Here is a 17,626-nt window from a genome sequence, read left to right on the forward strand (position 1 = left end):
AGGGGTATACCGCTAGGCAGATTGGATTGGCTCCCCTACACATTGCTTACTTTTGCTAAGTTGAGCTTTGCTGCGGTTAGCATTGCTTAATAGTTAATTAACACTATATTTGCCTTTTGGCAGTGATTTATTATTCATTACAAATTCTATATGTGTCTGGTATTCATGATTCTACACTTCTACTACTTCTACACTTTATTACAATAACACCTCACATCTATGCTTACTGCAGTACTCCAGTTCACATATTTATGTTATGTAGCAGGTTATACCACTTCACACTGTGCATAGATGCAGTTCACATGTTTGGTTTGATTTTCCTGTGGTGGGGATTAGTTTGCTGATACCTCATTCATATCTGTTGTTATGATGGCTTAGTGGTTAACTACTGTGACTATAGTGTACAAGGTCCTGAGTTGAGCCTTGCAGAGGTGGCTTATTTTGTTGCTGGGCAGAACATGGGCCATTGGATACAGAGTGATTAAGGCACTTTAAAGCAGTTGTAAGCAGGTTTGCATGGGTTTGAGAGATGGTAAGCACTGCTAACCTTCGGTTACAGTATCTTACACTCAGGTAGCTTCTACATTGCTTAATCTGTGCAGGCAATGCTTACCTCCACACAAACACACTTAAACATGCTTACTGGTGCTTATATATGCTTATTACTGCTTATTTGTGCTTAAACCTGCTTACTAGTGCCTTATTCATTATGACACTGACACTTCACATGTGCATTTAATGCAGTACTCCAGTTCACATTTAAATGTTATCATATAGGTTATACAGCAAAAAGATATAAAAACATGTTCATATACAGATTTCACATGGAAAATGATATGTGCTGTAGTGGGACTCGAACCTGGAATGCCTGTTCATTAGGTGGATGCTGTCACCACTACACTATTGCTGTGCTGCTTCATTTGCATATATATTCCTTTTATCCTCTTCAGCCTTTTCAGCTGCTTTAACTGTAGCTAAGCAATGGGCAAACCTGTGCACCCACGGTTAGCTGTACTCGGGGTTAAAAAATAAATAAAAGTTATGAGTTATGAGTTTGTTTTATTTATATGTACTGTTGCTGTTGTACACATGGGGACTGTTGGTGGGAATATGCACTCACCTATGAGCAGTCTCGCTCATTTATTTACAGTTTTTGCTGTTCTACTTTGCAGGGGCATGTTTATTCTGAGACCTCTGCTCTCAGACACGCCCCCTGCACTCGTCCACGCTCCATGTAGGATTTGGACCTCAGGCAGCGCGCCTTCATTAATATGCATGGCACGCTGCCATCCTCCTCTTAAACTGCCACTTCCATGCAGGACTAGATTAGTCCTCCATGAAAGATTTGTAAATCCAGGGGATAATATAAAAACATTGATTAAGAATCAATACAAGGTATATGATAATCATTCAATATTTCGAGAAATTTTAGACAGTTTGCAGAAAAATTAAAATGAAATTAGTCTAATACAAATATGAATTGCAATATGAAGTGAAGGGAAAACAGGCTTATGGTATATTTTAGACAGTAAGTCATGGAAGACAATTAGATAGCACTACGGAAATAAGTGATGAAGCGAGAGTATGAAGGTATAAGAAATGGAAAGGTACTTGTTCACATTTAGGGGTTTAGTTTATCCTGGTTTTGAGCAAGAACAGAGCCAGATTTCAGCTATGAAGTCTTTCATAGTGGTTTTAAAAGATGGGAGGGAGGATATGGACCTGATGGATACAGGTAAGGAGTTCCAGGCCTTAGCAACCTTATATGAGTACAAACAATGTCCAACAGATTTGATAGGTTTGTAGTCAGGCAGGAGTTTTTAGTCATTGGATCACAATGACTGATTGGGAACATAGTTGTGTAGAATATTGTTTAGTGCTGGACAGGCAAATGGATGCTGGATAATTTTATAGGTGGTAAGAAGTTGTGCATATTTAGCAGTTCTAACCAAATTAGGCTTTTCACTGTGCTATACAGTGGTGGGTTCTGAAAGTGGTATGTGCTGCAAATTTAGCGACTTTGTTATAGCGTTGTTCAAGTTTTAATTTTTGTGAAGCCCGGAGGTTAGTAAGGATGGGAGCACCATAAAGAAGAGTGGGGATGATATAAGTACTGGCAAGAGTAGTTTTAGTTGCATCGGTGAGAAAGTTGTTTGCTCTGTAAAGCATCCCTAGTTTATGCCGAGTTTTTCTTATGTAATTTTGTATATGCAGGTTGAATGTAAGATTATCATCCAGTATCAACCCTAATAGTTTGTTATGAGAAGTGACTTCAATGGTTGTAGTATCAAGAGAGAGTACTTTAAATTTTGTTTACTCATGAGGGAGGGATTTGTGGGGGAAAAGTAGCAGTTTGGTCATTTTGGGGTTGAGCATGAGTTATGAGTTACAAAACCATGTTTCGGTGGCTTTTAAAATCTTCCTGAGTCATTTTTTGGAGGTGTACCATGTTGTCAGATGTGTAAATGAGAGTGGAATCAGCTGTGTATTGTATTGTGTTGTGTGGAAGTATAGAGGGTGTCAGTGAAAATGTTAAAGGGGGGGACCAAGGATATAGCCTTCTGGTACACCGGTGGTAACTTGGAGGTAAGCAGAGTGCGTGGAGTGCCATTTTACTGACTGATACCTATAGGACAGGTAGCTTTTGAACCACAGAAGGGTGGGCTTAGAGAGACCTAGTGAGAACATTTGAAGTAGAAGTTTGCTGTGGCAAACTGTATCATTGTTTTTTGACAAGTCTAGACATAAGGAAGAGACTCATTTGCCATTATGTCTAGCTTTACTGATAGTGTCTATGTAAGTTAGAAGTGCAGTGCTAGTACTATGTGAAGGACAGAAGCCATGTTGTGTAGGAAATAGGAGCTCTTCCTGCAAGAGATACTCTAGCAATTGTTTTTGAATACATTTTTCAAGTATTTTGGCTGGGGAAGATAAAATTGCTAAAGGTCTAACGTTATTAATGTCAGTTGAATTTCCTCCTTTGTGCAGAGAAATAATGTGTGACTTTTTCCAAAGAGAGGTAATGTGGGATTTCTGGACTGAGCAATTTACAAAGATTGAGACAGGATACACAATGTTACTGGCTGATATTTTTAGGTGCTTGCTTGGAAAGTCATCAGCTGAAGAACATGGTTTGTTTAAGAATAGTTTTATATAGGATGTGGGCACAAGTTTGAAAATGAAAGTGGATGTGGTGATACATGGCTGTTTTGCAGGGTTGGGATTAAATGTTAAAGAATCCTTGGTTAGAGATGCTATACTATCTATAAAAAAGAGTTGAACTGTATTAAAGTTTCAAGTGGTAAGTTATCGAGAAAGGGGTTTGGGTTGAATTTTTGTCTGGGATGTAAGATTCTTTAATGGATGCCCAGAATTTTTTAGGGTTGCATTTGTTATTATAGTATAGCTTTTTTATTCATTTATTTGCTTTTTTGCATGACTGCGAAGCATTCTGATATTTTCAAGAAATTGAGCTGTTTTATATTGTTGCCATTCTTTCCATGCTTTTTCTCTATCCTGCATTAGCATTCTACTCTTTTTGGATAGACAAACTGCATTATTTGTTTTTAGTCTCTTCCTTCTAGGTGGTGCAAGGCCAAATTATATCTAAGATCAATCAGTTTATAGCCAGTACAAAGCAATTAATAAAGAGATGCAAGTAAAACAGGTTGCCTGTCATTTCATGTAACTAAATTACTGGCATATGCAGTATAGTCTACGTCAAGCAAAAGGAGGCAGTGGCCGACTTAGTAAGAGGTCCTTAGGGTGCACAGACTATTTCACAGAGACTTTCAATCACAGAGCAGGTATGTATTTAACTGATTAAAGTTGATATGTAGCAAGGTTCTTCATGAAAAATATGCTTTATTAAACAAGGGCCTTGTGGCAGACCTCCTGCAATATCAAGGTCAGATGTAGTGACTGCAGGCTCTGAAATGAAAGAAAGAAAGAAAGAAAATCAGCTAAGCTATAAAATTATACTGAGGCAATAAAGTTAGTACTGATCATACAAAAAGAGTTAGAGGAAGGACCACAGTAAGTCAGAGCAGGAGAATACTGGGGAAATACAAGAACAAAGTGATACTAAGAAAGTGTATAAATATAAGCTCATACACATCTTTTTTAAGATTTGATTAGACATTTCACAAATTTTCAGTCAGATTTTTTTCTGCAAGTTTTATAGCAATCACATATGACTTGATGCAATATTTAATTTTTATGTATATAGTCGATTGTATTGTATTAAGGTACTGGATGTAACTATTTTATTTTTGGCTGTTTAGTTGTTGTGTTATATTATTTTATTCTCAGTTCATTTACTCATCAGATAATCTATAGTCATAATGATTTCTTGTCCCTCGGTCCTTTTCTGGTGACTACCTTTGTTACCATGTACTGTTTACTGTAGTTCTATCAGTTCTTTTGGCAGGTCTATATCAGTTCAGTGAAGGTTCCTTTCCACAAACCTTCATTCATTGACCCTATACTGTGAAGATTCACATCAGCAAATGTTCACGTCAATGAATGACTTACCCAGGATAAGGAATGAGTTGCCCAGCATTCCAACCATCACACAAAGCACAGTATTTCACAGCCACTCATATGGAGGGCGTCAACCCCTGCACTCCCCCAACTATATATACCTGTTCTGAGTTTACACTACAGTGGGAAAAGGGCACATTTCTTATGATACCCTGGCAGCAAGCATGATACTGAACCAGTGTCCTCGAACTCATGGCCTGCCCAGGGTGTAGGTTGAGTTAAGCCTAGCAGAAGGCTGAAGCAGGTCAGGTAAACCTGGTGAATTAGGAGAGGAGCTGTTGCCCAATGAATTTCAGCTGCTGTGAAGTGAAAGCTGAAAAGTAATCAGCTTATTTTATATAAGTAAACTTTATTTTTAATGATATGAGTTTTTACATGTTAACAGTATAGGACATCCAGTGACTTATTTTTTTCAGTAACCAAAACTGCAATCCACTTGCAGCCTTTTTTTTGCTTTGTTTTTTGCGGATATTCCACTGGTATGGATGACATACAAGTAATCAATTATACTGAATACTGTTCAAAACTAGGTATACTAATGTATTGTTTTAATTGGTACTTTTTCTTGACTCAGCCTCTACAAGTCCTACTTTTGCCCCAAAACAAATTATAGGAACAATCTATCTTATTTCAAGTTCTTTCAGACTTGTCTATTGGCTTCCAATTTTGTGCATCTTCATTAATCATAAAACATTTTTATTAATTTTCAAACTAAGTAAGCCTACTGTACTTAAGTGTATCTTTTTGGAGGGTGACCCAGAAGGACTGTCAGGTCAAGTGACTTATTCACATTCATGCAGTAGGTAAATAGATGTAAAAGTAATCAAACCCTATTCCCTGGAATACATCCTTATACCTTTCCAGGTGTACCAGATGGCATGTGAATATGTTATAACAAGTGTACAGTGTTCTATAATTGGTTAGTAAGAACTGCACAAAAGGGATGCAGTTACTTCTCTGGCACATCTCTCAATCACGTGGAGGAGTACATGGGTAACCACATAGTTTGTGAACAGCAGCAGATATATGGGTATCAAATGAAACATAATCATCTATGAAGACCCCAAGATCTTTCACTGTCTACTCATCTTTTAGCTGTAGCCCATTATCAGTCTATAATGTTGGAGGGCTTTTTTTGGCAAATGTTTGAAATACATTTTTTTTTACATTGAAGGCAAGGTAATGTCTGCTTCACAATTCATGCGTAATGTTAAATGCTGTCTGAAGGGAGGTGATGTCAATGGAGTTAAGGGCAATGTTCCCAAGTTCACTGTCTTCTGCATGTTTGGTGGTGCAGACACTGGAGTTAGTTCAGATTTCCAAGACAAAATACCAACTACGAATGGATCCTGAACAGATCATTTAGAGACTCCAGTGGTGGAATAAGAAGGTGAGGATAGGAGGTCATATATTATCTGTGATGTACAACCATGCACCCATTTGTGTACCTAAGTTATTATATTCAAGCCTGAGTTCAAATACTGCTTTATATTGTCATATAATACGAAATGTTTTTGCCAGACCATTGTTAATTTGCACGGAGAGGTAAACTTTCATCCAAGAGATGGTCACAGTCTCAAAACAAATTACAGTATTAAGCATGCACAATCTACCTTTGACAGGTTAGTTCATGCAGAAAGAGGGTTCCCATGAATTTCTGAATAAGAAACAAATGATTCTTTCCACCATCTTGCACAATATGGTTGTGAGGCTGATTGGTTTGCAATTAATGGACTCTACAGAAAAACCTTCCTCTACAGAAGATACTTCCTTGTGGACTAAGATGATGTCATTCATGGTCATAGACAGTTTTTAATGCTCTATTACAAATATGCATAAGGGGATATACTAGACTGTTTTGACCAAACAGATTAGTTTCCTAGTATGTCATCTGGTCCTTTGGAACTGGTGTTTCAGACCTTACCAAGGGCATATGTGACCATTTTGTTTACAGTTTAGGTGGAATCATCTGTCAGAGAAGAATGTATGGGATCCTTTCTGTGGCCTTAATTTTGCTAAATATGTTTCCTTATGTGTTAACTGTATCTGTTGTCTCCAGAACCATAGTTCCATCTGCTGTTCCTGATCTAGTGCTCCTTAACTTTAAGTTGAGGAGCAAAAACAAAAATGAAAATGTCTGTTCCCAGATGTAGCACTCCTCACAGTAACACAGGCCCATTATCCCCCAGTCTGTACCCATCAACTCTACGTTGAGGAATCAAAAAAAAGGTCCAGTCCCCATTTTGGCAGTCCTCATCTAACACTAAGGAACAAGCCCATTTCATTCCACTTGATATATGCTAACTCTAAACTGAGGAGAAAAATTAACCCTCTATTCTAGTTGGCAAAAATAAATAAATAAGTGAATGTTATAAGTTATTAATGATATATATATGTATATATATATATATATATATATATATATATATATATATATATATATATATATATGTATGTATATAGTTATAAGTGAAATACTGTTTTCTGGTTCATGTTTCAAATGCTTCTCAACTACTTCTATACGGTAGTGTTTGCATAATCCCCAGTGTAACATTCTTACCAGATTATTGTGCCTTTCAGTGTACAAGCCCTCTGCCATAAGTGTTTCACATCCAGCAACAAAGTGTGTAAATGTTTCCAATTCTTTTTTACATAATCTACATTTGTCTGTTTCTCCCACATATTCAATAGGCTTTGTAAACCAATGTGTATGCCGTTCTTTATCCTGGGCTGCCATTATTAACCTTTTATCATCACCTGTCCTTAACCATTCCAGCATCAAATCTTGATCAACATGAGGCTGTTCCAGGTGATCACTATACTTACCACTATATTTAAGGACTTTCCAGATTCTTTTCCTTGTCATCAGATCCTTTTCCTTATATACTTTCTTGTCTTTTTTGGCACATTGTATTGCTGTCTGATGTTTGTCTACATCTGGTTTGATTTCTATTTCTGCTAGCCACCTGAATGCTTCTGCTAAAGTAATCAGAGCAGTCGGATCTATATTATAATATCAACATATTAAAATGTCGACTCTCACTTGTTCGACAAGAAAATGTCGAACTCCAAGGTTCCCAAATGGCCAAATCACCAATTTCTAAACCTGAGCAGTCATCTTCGACTTGTTCTCCTCATGTTTTTAAACTTTCACTATGTTTGGATCTGAGTAGGTCAGCAGATATGTATGCAGTCCAATGACTGCAGAGCTATACATGTAATCAGTTTTGAGGATGCCCATACCTCCTTCAGAGTGAGTGATATATAATCTTGGTATACACAGATTTTTATATATCATATGAAAAGCTTGAAACATTTTTCTTGTTTATCTGTCAAAGTGATCCAGTACCATTTGGGTCCAGTCAATAACTCCTAAACTATTAGTTAAAATGGGGAGATAACATTGATTTATACTTTGGACTTTATTCCCAGATGTTAGGGCTGTTTTCAATATTAGCTTTCTGAAATACTCCTCACTGAGTTTTATTCATATTTTCTCATACATTTTATACATTCTTTCATGCTCAAGTTCTTTTATATTACATTCCTGTCCTAGATTGATATTTTCTTGGTTCTGCTACTTTCCTGCTTTAAATGTTGCTTTTGCACATTTATCATGACCAAATGTCATGCTTATATCATCTCAGAAAGTTTTAACCACTTGCAGTTGTGATTTTTGCTCCTCATCTGATGAACCATATCATTTAAAGCATTCACAAAAAGTAGATGGGACATCTTTAAGCAAATTTGTTTTCTGGGAGCTAAATTGTAATCAAGACCTTATTTGTTAATTAAACGGTTTAATGGGTTAAGGACAAGACAAAATAACAGCAGTGACAAAGAATCACCCTGAAATATCCCCCTTTAAATCTGCATCCCTGGGATAATAATTTGCCCTTTGTCATGGTTTAATGCAAAGTGGTTTGCCACGGATTCATGGTCACTGTAATGTAATTGATCAATGCAGAATGCATTTTATACATCTGTAAGTACTTCTTTATCCATGAATGTGGGATGCTGTCAAATGTTTTTGCAATCTATCCATGTCTTACTTAAATTTTTTCCCTTTTTAATTCTCCATTATGACTTTATTTAGTAACAAATGAGCCGTTGTTCCATATGACTTTCATTTGTCACCCTTTTGTTCTATTGCCATGTTTGAGCTTTCCTCTACATGACTATAAATTCTGTTGACATCAATTCCAGTATATAGTTTGCACATCACTAGAAGGGAAGGATATTGGTCTACAGTTAGGATGGCTTACAAGTTCACTGTTAAAGAGGGCCATTGTTTTTACTGTTGTTAACATACCTCTCAACTGTAAAGATTTTTGCAGATTGTCCAGATTTTTATCTCATACTTTTAGTCTGTTCCTCATAAAATTTGTGGTTTTCTGGAAAATTACTGTGGATTGAAGTCATTACGTAATGACTTATTTGAGTTTCTGACTTCATATCCTTCAAAATATGCATGCTAATACAAATCCTGTTGTACTAGTAACTTTCTGTATTTATGAGAATAATATTTAAATCTGTCCCTATTTTTGGGCCTTTGTCTCCCTGTAATTTTAGGCTTTGTCCAGATTTCTTCCTCTAAAAGGTTGAGAGCTGTGGTTGTTAACCAGTTTGGTTCTTTTTCTTTATATCTATCTGCTTGTCTTGTAAGTTTTCCTGTCTATGCTGGTACATCTAGATTATTATTTGCAATAGTGCATGATAGATTCTGATATGCTCTCATATGGCACATTGCTTTAATCGTGTCTATCTTTCTATGTACTTTTGTCGATCTGCTCCCTCTTGTACACTTTTCTACAGTGACACTTCTTATCTTAATTGCTTTGTAGTTTTCTCTACATACTTCTTCCATGATGGCATTTTATTTCTCTCCTTCCTTTCCCTTATTGCTCTACATTTTTGGAAGGACTTTTTCTGTTATTAATTTAACTGCACATTAATATATCCTATTTACTTCCGTTATATCACATGAATGTCTGTTAATAGTCTTGATTACTGTGTTCATCTGTTTTATCAGGTTTCTAACACTTTGTGTCTTATCTGCTTTCTGTAGTCGATTTCTTTCATTGATCTTAATATGTCTATCCATCTCTATTAAATCAAGTAACTTTTCCATTGGTTAATTTTCTCCTAAACTGTGGCCACATTCTTTGTTGTCTGTTTCCTGTGGACATTCTATATAAAGTTCCAGACTGCCTTCCTGTGAAATATTTGTTTCAGCTGCATCCTGCGTCATCCATTGCTCTTCCATATGGGTACTCATTAGCCCATCACTCCACAACATTGACTGCATCAGAGTTGCCACTGTTTCCTGCTTCTTCCTTTGCTGTGCAACTCCAACTTAACTTTGTACTGGTTTCTACGGAAGGCTGCAGAGCATCTTCATGTGGAAAGTGATCATATGCTTCCCAATCCATCTGTTTCTCCCTAATTTGGGGGCTCTTTGTTCCATCATGCTCAGACATTACCTGAGGTGGATTTTCTACACTAAATCCTTCACTTTGCAGGTAATCCATAACTCCAGTTTCTTTTTCTGCAACTTCTCCATTAATAATCATTTTTCTATTCCCCTTTGTTTCTTATTTTTGTTTTGTGAATTTTATCATATTCAGATGCCTTTGTCTATATTTCTCTTCAAATATCTTTGGTGCTGCCTGTTTGTATTGATGAGTTCTACTTCCTCATTTGCATAAACATCTCACCATGTTAAATATCTTTTTCTTTCCCATATCCATATTTTTTTTCTTCAGATGTCTCTGCTCCACCTGTTTCTCCTTAATTTGGGGGCTCATTGTTCCATTTTGCTGTGACAACATGTGTTAAGACTTTCTACACTAAATCCTTCACTTCACAGGTATCCTATAACTTCAGCCTCATTTTGTTTAACTTCTACTTTGCTAATCTTCTGTTCTATATTCCCTTTTGTGATCTTATTTTTTGTATTGTGAAAATTTCTACATCTGGGTGCCTTTGCCTGTATTTGACTTCAAAATCATTGGAGCTCTTTTTTGTATTGATGAGTTTGGCTTTTTCCTTTGCATAAATATTGCACCATATCAGATTTATTTTTCTTTCACATGCCCATAATTCTTTTTTATAGCTTTCAAAAATCATTAAGCTTTGTTCTTTATATTTTCACACTTCATTTGTTGCTTCTTTTTCCAAGCAGCCCAACAATTCTTTGTCTATGCATTGCTTTTCATGGATCTGTTGTACTGATGAACACAAATTAGCATTTGAAGCTTTTGATAGTTTTCCTTGTGCAAGTATTTTTCTTTCCTCTTTTTTTTAATTATTTCAAATATCTTCTAGCTGGATATTCTGGACTTCTTCCATGATAGTAACAATGCATAATTCTTCCTTGTATATCAGTAGTCCACTCTATACCCTGTATAGCTCTTTTGTGGCCTGTTAGTTTTTGTGTTTTTTGTGGAGTAGTGAGCTTGGCCTAACCCGATTGGTGGAATGTTTCTGAGTCTTCAGAATTCTACACTGTCATTTTTTCCAGTCCTGGCATCAGTGCACATAGCAGGATTGGGCACTTTTTTATACTGTCACTTGTGTACCCCGCTGTCTTTTTTTATTTTTAGCCTTCCTTTCTCCATGATACATGCTGTATAAAATGCAGTCTGTCTATCAGTGTCATGTTGGTGAAATTTTGTGAAAACAGGATCCATCAGATGAAGATACTCTCCAAGACATGAGGATGAATTTAGTTCCAGCAATACTACTTACCATAGCTCTCAACCTTCCATCGCCAAAATGAGGAACACTTGCCTTCATAATGTGGAACAAATGGGCAAAATGTGGAACACATACTAATGGCTTACTAACAACTTCAACTAGGAAGGTCATAGGATGGTTAAAATATGCTGGTTTTACTTATAAAGACTATCCTTTAATGAATTAACATGATTAATTTCAATTTACTATGGATTTCACTTAAAAAAATTCCTAACACTAAATGTGTGACAGACTCTTTCAATGTGGAACTTTGAGGAATTTCAAGGAACATGAACTTTTTAAGACCCCAAATGAGGTACGTTCCTCGTAAAGAGGTACACTTGAGAGGTATGCTACTTACCTTTTTTTGCCGATTTTATCATCAGTCCATTTGGACCCCTATTATGCTCCTGTCTATCTCCAAGAATGTTTGCAAAGTCTAAATGATGCTCATCTTAGAGTCTGGCAGTCAAATACCCGTATGTTAAAGGATAGTGCTGCACACGTTCTGGTTTCTGTTTATATTCTCCTCCAACTGGATATGTCATTACTCATCACTTTCAAATGAAGCCCCATCTAATGCTAAGCTACCTGTCACAACCTATTCCAATTAAAATATCTATCCATCAATAACACTGGGATGAATTTCTTATCAATGTCATTTGCTCTCCATTCCTTCTTCACACTCTGTCAATATCAACACCAAACAATCTCTTACATAACTAGTTATAGGAAGTCATGGTCTTAGCTATAAACACCTCTACTACATCCAGGTCTACTACATAACTTTGTAAGTGCCACCTGGCCTATTCTTCTTTCTCTACCCATCATCTTACTACTTTATGTTAAATACAACTAAAATTAGTACATTTCTTCTCCTGTGATCTAGTTCACCTCACTTGGGGGATTACTATCATCTTCCTGCTCTTTTTTCCTCTGTATTAGGTTCATAGATTAGTAGTAGGCTAACTGCCCTTTTGGGCCATTTGAAGCCTAGCCAGTTACCCCATGTGAGAATCAAACCCTGCACCTTGTGTCTTTATGATAAATACCTTAACCATTATGTCATCCTCCCACCCTTACAACTCAGATTTGTAAATTGAACTGGTGTCTTAATTAAAGTTACATTGAATTTTCTCTTTCTCTTTCTGTTTCTGTTTTGTTAAATAAGTTATAAGTAAATGTATGCAATATTATTTACTTAATTATATATGTGCAAAAAAAACTGTTACAGCTTTTCTCCCTGGGCCTCCACTGAAAATAGGTTTTCAGTAACCCAATCAGATTTTCTCAGTAAGCAAATGAAAATAAATAAAACAAATATTAATCTTTTATTTCCAGATAAGTATTACTGAATTCACAAATGTCCTACTTAATAAATGATTTGTATTATTACTCTAACCTGCTGACATTTCTTTTAGAGCTTTTTCTTTACCCTTGGTCTTTGCCAGGTCTGCATACCACATTATGCATGTGAAAGGTTTAACAAAACACTGAGTAATCATATCCTACAGCTGTCAGCATAGGGAACACCTACTAATATCTTAAAAGTAATGCCAAATTCAACATATATCTGCGTTTATTGTTTGCTTTGTTTCTCAACCAACTTTATACATGGATTACACAAATAATAACAGCAGCAATCAACTCAGTTGCTGCCAATGAAACTGATACTATTAAATGTGAATTTTTGATTAGGATCAACAGTATTTAAATCAGCATTGTTTACCACTCAGATGTTCCCAATGGCTTGCTTACCACATGTTCTATCCATGTACCTTTACATAGCCTTTGAAGTTCTGTACTTCTAGAAGTTATCCTTGTTTATGAAAAACAAGGGTTTTTCCTACCTTCTAATTTAATGGTTTACTGATCTAGATGTTAAACTTCCCCCTAAAAAGAAATAATCGGAAATCTTAAGCTACATTTGCTTTCTGAAACAAAATAACATTATACTGACAGAGATTTATTTTTACTATTGTGAGGTTTGGTTGCTAATGGCAGTTAAGAATGAATAAGATAACAATGGAGGAAAAAGGGATAACTCAGAATGATTTGAGTAGAAAGTACAATAGACAGACAATACACAACATATATCAGCAGACTGGAATACGTTTGTGGGTTGTTGTACTAGAGTAAAGGGTTTTCTAAGAAGGCAGTGCTGGAATCTGCTCCAGAAGGAAGAGGTATTGATGCACTGGAAGACACAAACCAAAGAGGGTTAGTAGAAATGGATGATCAGGGAGAGAATAGAATACTGTAGAGATATGGCAGATGACACCATGAATATTTAATGCTTAAAAGAAAGGTGGAGTTATGGAAAAAGAAATGTTAATGATGAATTGTAGGTAAAATCAGTATAGTTAAGTAAATAAAAGACATCCTAGATGTATAGAAAATGAGAAAACTAATGGAAGGTAATGCTAACTATGGGGATTATTGGGCATCTAATAGAGAGCAACCAAGGGATAGGAAAACTGGGAGAGGAGACGGAGAGAAGGAGTTGGAATGAGTGTGTTGAGATTAGTGCAGAGCATTCTGTTACATAAAGAATTAAATGGAGTGAAAGGGAAGAAGAGACATGATGTATGTAGAGACGATGTAATGACTCACTGTGAGGGAGGCAGTATTTAAGGGGAGGAGTAGCCAGGTGTGTTATTCTTCTTGTATGGACAGCTAGAGTAACCAAAGAACCCATGAGACTCAGAAAGGAATGCCCAAAGGAGTTGGGAGAAATTCATAGCAAGTGGGAAAAATTGGTAGACTTTCTACTGGTGAGACAAGTAGGACTTCAGTGAGTGGATGAAAGACTGTTGCTAAGAGCAAGTGTTCATGGTATTAACAACTTCAGGAAAGGGGCTTATGGAACAATCAAGGACTGTATGATGGGCACTGCCCACACCTACATCTGAAAGATGAGACGTATTAAAATGTTGTCCACTCAATTTAAAATTTCAGAGGGACAATAAGATCATAGGTGGGGAACTGCCCCCACCAAAACAAAACTGCAAGTCAAGTAGCTTAACTATACACTTAGAGACAGCCAAGAAGATAACATTACCTTCATTAGACTTAATTTTAAAACCTCCACAGTAAAGGGAGCTGTTTCTAGGCTAGATCCAGATGTTTGGATCAGCTACTTGTAGAAATGAGGCAGTAAGAGATACTTTAATTATTTAGAAAAAATAAGTGAACAACTGTCTAAAGGCACTAAATATTCTTGCTTCCATGGCAATGGCTAGTTTTTGCAACTGAAACTGTAGTCACATCTTTCTTGTAAATATATACTTTCATCAAATGATAACTAGTTGAATGTCTACAGTAAATAAAATATCACTTACATTTATAATTGTAAATAACATATAGCATACACGTGTTGTCTCTACTTTGTTAATGTACTGTGCACATTTATGTGTGTTATTTAGTCTATGTATATAATTTGTGTCTTGCACTATTGTGCTTGGGTTATCGACTAAAGGGATCTGTCAACGTACCTGGTAATCAGACTGAAGTAAATAAATATATCAATGATTGACTTCAGTATGATAATACTGAAATAAGTGTAAATAAATTAATTTCAGGCTACATCACTAGTAAGAGGAAGAGAAAGATGAGAAGAACTACAGATGGACATTTACAAAGCCTAGAGATGAGTCAGAGGGCAACGGGAAGAAGGATAGACAGGAATACGATGCTGTGCCTTCCCAGAATGCTAAACAATACAATGAATGGACTGTATGCAGTCATTCTGAGCACAGGCATTAACAATGCAGCTTTAATTGAAACAAAAGCTACAAGGTTAGTGATTAGGATCTGGTTGTACAAGGATCCAGGACGTTTATGATGAACAAGGAAGTAGAAACAGTGTCAGTGCAGTTCCTAAAAGACATATGCTATATAGTAGAAGGGATCTGAGTAATGAGGAAAATAAATGATGGATATTTTGACTTTAAACTGGTGAGGGAATCAGGGGATAGAAACCTTACTTTTGTGTTGCCTGTAGACAGAAACCCTATTATTTGTTTCAGTATAGTTGACTTGACACTCAGAAAGTTGTCACTGGAAGGTCACCAGCATGTTGTAAAGGGAGGAAGACTCAGAGATGTTTGAGAAAATGAGTTTAGCATTTGTGTCACTTTCTCCCTCTTCTGTTGGAGTTAGTATACTTACACACACACACACACACACACACATAGATATATATATATATATATATATATATATATATATATATATATATATATATATATATATATAAATTAAAAATCCTCAAAAGTATAGAGTGGTAGTCAAAGAACCACACAAGGATAAAACATACAAAATAGCAAAGGAAACCAGTGCAACCACCAGGCTGACCAGCATAAAATCCGACTTTAATAAAATAAGGTGGACTAAAACAACAGATAAGTGCTTATACTACACAGTTCTCTGGGATGCTCTGGTGTAAAACAAATTAAAGCATCTTTCCAAATCATAATATGCACAAGATGACATGCGAAGGAGACAGCAGAAAAATGTGAACTTTCTGTTCTTGCAGTTCATGATTTCTGAAGCAGACACTGAAGGAATTCTAGGACAGAGGCACAAGCCTAAAGCACTGAAAGCATCAACATACCTTTCAGCTGTCCAGATTTTCCCAGAATGTTCAAATGTTTGCCTCCTATTTTTGGACTGTTTGTGGTTTTCTGGCACATCATTGAGGACTAATGTTACTAAACAGTGACAGGCATTTTAGTTTCAGACTTCATACCCTTTAGAAAATGCATGCTAATTTAAAATGTATTTCATCAGCTTAAGTTTATAAGAGCAATATTTAAAAATTGCCCCTATTTCTGGGCCTTTGTCCCCCTATTGTTTTTGTATTTGTTCAGAATTTTTCTGCCAAGAGGTTGAGAGGTATGGACCTCAGTCTACTAAAAATCTAAAGAGTGGGAATGATGAGGGGGTGTAAAGAGCTAACACAATTAAATAAGATGTGCAGGGAAGGGTTCCACCACTGAAATGCAAATGTGAAAAAACAATGTGCTACAATACTGAAACTAATACCTATAAAATGTTATGGTGAACAACTAAACTATAAGCATATTTTCGGGGGGCTAGCCCTCTGCAGCCCCAATGTGGGAGGCAAGCCACCCCCGCCCCTGAACGTATATATACCAGCTCTGCAATCACACAGATATAAAGAAGACAGAACTCTCCCAAAACAATTTTGTAGTGCATTGAGCGTTTGTGTTATGCTCAAAAGGCAGTTAAATGACATCTGGCGCTAAAAGCTTACAGTGCCATCCAGTAAACAGCAGCGCAGAATATGAAATGGCTTCATTTCAATTTCATTTCTGCTTGCTGTCTTCCACATTATAGCCACTAAAAATGTATTTTGGAACAAACTGCTTCCCTTAGAAAGGGAATACTTAAGAATGTAAACTGCTTCCCCACTGCTTTACCAACTTTAAAACCCACAACACATTTTTTTTCTTTTTTAATTTTATTTTTCTGTAACTATTAGTACACGAAGTGGATACATCTCCATGTACTGCAAAGAATTATGATCAGATCTCTGATCATAACTTATTATTATGTGTTCTCAACACGGATGCCAAACACGAGAGGTGAGTTTCTTGGTATTCATGTTTCTAACACATAATAAACAGGTTATGATCAGAGTCCCAATCATAATCTTCCACATCATTACTGACACATGTACAAATCACACCAGTATTGATTTCCTGTGGAAAATAGAGATCAACATTCTGTTCTTTGGCCATCTTGTGCCTCAAGCAGCTGGTGCTTGAGAAAAAAAATAAGTCTGCAATGTATAGAGAAGCCATGTTGGTGTCGTAAGGAAGTAGTCACACAGGGTAAATGCATGGAATGCAGGGAAGCATGGAATGCCACAAGTGGAGGCAGTGTGACTATAAAAGTGGTAAGGAACCAATAGGGAGTAAATGCAGGAGAATGAGATGCTGGGCAAAGAAGAAAAAATAAACTTACAAAACTTCCATAAAGAAGTTAGATGTACATCAGAATTTTATGGTAAGATTAATGATAATTCTTTAGTTAAAGTTTTAGTGGTATTTTCACATTTTTTTCCCTGAAAACTATAATTAATGTAAAAAAGTGCACCTGTGAGCCATGAAGTGGAATCAGCTTATTTTTGCCAGAATGTCATGATGACATTCCTCTTGGAAGTTTTCCTTAGTAATCTATAACTAACAATCTATAATATTCCTAAAGCAATATTTTTCTTTCCCTAAATGATAAGCAAGATGGCCTAATTTTCTTCCTGCCTCATTTTTGATAAAATGTAACACTTACTTTTCACTTAAGTTTCTGTTGGGCATGAATT

This window comes from Protopterus annectens, chromosome 1.part1, assembly GCF_019279795.1.
Source record: "Protopterus annectens isolate FY-2018-M chromosome 1.part1, PAN1.0, whole genome shotgun sequence".
NCBI lineage: Eukaryota > Metazoa > Chordata > Ceratodontiformes > Protopteridae > Protopterus > Protopterus annectens.